Source organism: Bufo bufo, chromosome 1 (assembly GCF_905171765.1).
Source record: "Bufo bufo chromosome 1, aBufBuf1.1, whole genome shotgun sequence".
NCBI classification, from domain to species: Eukaryota; Metazoa; Chordata; class Amphibia; order Anura; family Bufonidae; genus Bufo; species Bufo bufo.
The window spans coordinates 35436112-35440278 of NC_053389.1; the positions used below are offsets into that span (position 1 = coordinate 35436112).

Here is a 4167-nt window from a genome sequence, read left to right on the forward strand (position 1 = left end):
ATTGAATTATGACTGTAATCATCTTGGCACCTTTACAATGTCTTAAAAGTCAATGTGACTGGCTCTTCTGGAGGATTTTAAGTTTACATGCAATAACACACAGGGTAAAGGTATGTATCGCCAGCTTTCTTCAACCCCTAGCTACTGTGTGTCTGTCAGCAGTTTTATAAAAAGAAAACTGCTGACAGACTCCCTTTAAGTCACAAAGACTTTATTGCAAATGAGACACATCACAATCAGATCAGTAGATCAATTCCACAGCAATATAGACTGATTGTGATCTGATTGGTCAGAGATTGGTCAGTGTCAAAGATCCCAGATCGCTTTTTAATGAATCAATGAAAATAGATAAAAACAATGTCAGCAATCATTTTATTTTCATCAGACACATCTCAAACTTTAATTTTTGAGGATTGCTAATAAGACACACATGGGATGGTTTACTTGTTTAAGCCAACTTTGGGGAGATCCCGTGGAAGGACACATCTCTTGCTGTTAGGTAGGAGCGCGTAGTTGGGTTTACATGCACAGCCTAGCCTACATTCTATTCTAAGGCAATTTGGGGGAGATACAACACCAGGGCAGTTATTGGCACAAATGGAATATGTTGTGTTCCCGCTGCAGAGTCTGCACTTATCCTTTTCCACACATTCACCCCAGATATTTTCTACAGTGCCCTTTGGGCAGAAACAACCTGAAACACACATTTTATTGCATGTAAGATTCGGGTTATCGCAGGTTGGTGGACAGTCGCTCCCACAATCAGTATATACTTTGCCATCTGTACAGTCTGCAAAAGAAGAATTAAGAACAAGTTAAAAGAATGTCTGGGATTAGGAAAACATGGCTGCTTTCTTCCAAAAGTGTAGTGCCACGCCTTTCCAGAGGATGTTTGTAGTATCAGCTCTATTCCATGGACAGGAGGGGGCGCTGTTTCTAAAAGCAGCCTTTGTTTTATAGTATCAGTCGGACCCTTGGCTGTTGATATGCAGCTTAGGGACACCGTCTGTGGCTCATTTACTTTCATTTACACACTCTCCCGACCCTGGTGAAAATTAGGTGGGATTGGAAAACCCCTTTAGGTAATCAAAAATAATAATTTGAATTGCTATGGAAGTGTCAAAAGAGCAAGGATCGTCCCATTGCATTCCTTTATCTGGCAAACCAGGTGTGTGCTGAAATGCCAGTCTAGATATATAAACCAAGGAATCCAGGTATAGTGTGAGGCCTCGGCTGATAGCATTGCTCCGAGACACCAGAGGTGTGAGACCACTAGGTACAGATAGTTGATGGAGTCACATCCTTTAGCAGAAAGTTCTTCTTTTATTAAAGATCTTTACGAGGGAAGATGTTTCTTATATAAAAGGTAAGACCAAACCAACTATCCATACCTAGTGATGTAATTCACCTGCATGTGCTAGGGAAGCAGTAAAGACCGGCCGTTAGTGCTGGTGACGTCACCGGGCTCACTGCTAGGTGGAAGTCTCTGCCTAGGATACCCATAGTGAGACCCGATACCTCACCGGAGGAAAAGAAAAAGCCCTTGCCCTGCGCTATGCACGGCAGGACAAGGGGAAACATTGGAGCGTGAAATGCTCCGATGCTCAACTCATTCATGCTGAATGAGGGAAGAAGGGGTTATGTCCGGGCTCAGCTCTGAACATGGACAACCCTTTAAACTAGACTGTAGAAGATTCATTCTTGTTCTTTGGACACTTTCATCGACTCAGTATAGTATAATATAGTTTAGTATTATACACTGGTTGCCTTTATCCCATCTGTTGTTTTGTGAGGGCGAGTTAATGGTTTATTGGTATGTTACAATGTCACCACTAATAGAAAGTCTCATTGGGAATGATGGTTTCAATTTGAAGAAACAACAATTCTGAGCCCATTTTATGGCCGGAGCAGCAGCTGTCACTTTGACTAATGGACTGTTACCCGGGGACTATAGACTCGATATGGAGAAAGTAAAATCAAATACTTATAGTAACAAATCCTTACCAGGTATTAATTGTGCTGTTACCAGAGCAAGGAGCACACCTGCAAAATGAAAATAAAAATGCTTAGTTTGTGTAAAGAAAAATTCAAAGAACATATGGAACGCGAGGAGTTTCTAAGAAACCGGTACCTAGTGCTGTCAGCAGTCCAACAAGATGAAGGGTATGAGAGGGACTACTGAGGTAGGAGATACAATGGGGCCTGGTCACCACAGGGGTCCTCGTTAAAAGTTAGAAAATTATCCATAATGCTATGTCCCTGCCTCCCCTTCAATAATAATTTGGAAGTATCTGTCTTCTAATGAGCAGACAGTAGAGATGAGACTACTGAATACTTTCATTGCCCACCAAGGACCAGACGCTGACTGTACCACTGCCTGTAAGGATGCAAACATTTTATAAGAAATTTTGAGAGACTATGGTCTGTTACGGGAAGGTTTATATTGCTCTTACAGCAGATGGCAATGACCTAATGAACGTCACTATATGTTCCTACAATGTATTGAGTTTCACCAATCGGACATGATTTTGTGGGTTCCACCTTTTGAGGACAATCTACTTGGTGACACTGCTGTATTTCTTGCTGGTCCTAGCTAGTACTGAGGAAGATTCATCAGCTTCAGAAACATAGAGAGGTAAGGGTTTAGTTGTATGTAGCTGATTGGTATCATATAGTTCAGCAAATAAATTGTTCTTGAGTTTGTGCTGAGACTTCCTGCTCTGAAAGGGAGAGAAAGAGCTGCTAGAGTCTGAAATCTAAACTGTTCATTGATTATCTACAGAGACCCGAGTGACAATGAAATACTAGTAAAATAAAAAGTAAAAACCAATGCTTTTACTTGGGGATGTAATTTGCAGTAAGAACCAATAGTATACAAACATATCATATGTGCAACTCACCTAGGGATATCAGCAGCAATGTGATTGTTCGTGTCATGTTTAACTGGGAGGTCTAACTTTTTTCCTATAAATAATGAATTGAATTGATTAGAGAGAACAAACATTATCAGAGGTCTGCAAATATACTTATAGGATTCATACTTTGTCTGTTCTTGTACTAAGTTGCTTCCCCACTCCCAACACACACACCATGATGGCACATTTTAGTAAATCAGTTGGATATTTTCAAAGTATGACAACTTCATTTCAGATTGAAGTCACATCCACAATCTACTGATGGATGTGGGTGCAGCTTCTCTAATCTCTGGTGATCTGTAAGGGAAGCACAATGTGGCCGCCTCAGTTTCCCTGCAGTGGCCACTTCAGGAGAAATGTGGTATTACATGTCAGCAATACAAGTGAATATGCATCCATGTAACACATGGACATGCTGAGTCCCCCATAATGAAGAATTCTCCATGTTATCCATATTCCCCAACTGATGGGACAAACCTTACAATGAAACAAGAAAAGACAAGTCAGCTATCAGCTCTGGTTGGCTTCAAACTGCTTTCCAGTGGGTGATAAGATTTTAGGAAGGACTTTGTCTCCTCATTTGAAAGGCAATAGAAGAAAATAACGGATAAGAATCTGCAATGGGAGCCTGATCCTGCTTTCTACTCTAAGAGTTGGTAGAACCAATCTCTGGATCCTTTGTATTGAAGTGCATGTAGAGGTATGAACCAGCCCCAAAGTGAGGCCCCTTTGTGATGTTAGTACAAACCTATCATATTGGTGAAATTATATAATATATTTTCTCCAGATAAGAGTACAAGCTTTGGTACATACCTGGATGATGCACTGTGTATTGTCTTCTGGTGATGCAGGGATATTACTGGTGTGCTATTATATATACATTGAGGGTATGGGTGTGATCAGGGTGTGTGATCGGTGACCTAGTTTTGGTGTATAATGTGTCATTGATGTCATTATGTAATATTAAATTATTTTACCAGGAATACATGAACATTATGATCTTTAAGAGCTGGTGCAACTTTATGTAAATAAGTAGTGTTGAGTGAAGCGAAGCATCTGAAGCAGAATTCAGTCCAAAGTTTAGGAAAACTTTGATTTTAAATTAACCCCTTAAGTACCCTGCCATTTTTCACCTTAAGGACCAGGCCATTTTTAGCAAATCTGACATGTGTCACTTTATGTGGTAATAACTTTAAAACACTTTTACATATCTAGGCCATTCTGAGATTGCTTTCTTGTCACATATTGTACT

General features: G+C 40.3%; 1 long non-coding RNA gene across 1 annotated transcript; it reads right to left on the reverse strand.

Moving 5' to 3' along the window:
- Positions 1–353: 353 nt before the first annotated feature.
- Positions 354–3811, reverse strand: LOC120993291. Its single transcript, XR_005777198.1, has 4 exons — positions 3729–3811; positions 2901–2964; positions 2005–2043; positions 354–790 (listed from the first exon to the last, which is right to left on the reverse strand). It is a non-coding gene; the product is annotated as an uncharacterized LOC120993291 (long non-coding RNA).
- Between the last annotated feature and the right edge of the window lie 356 nt (positions 3812–4167).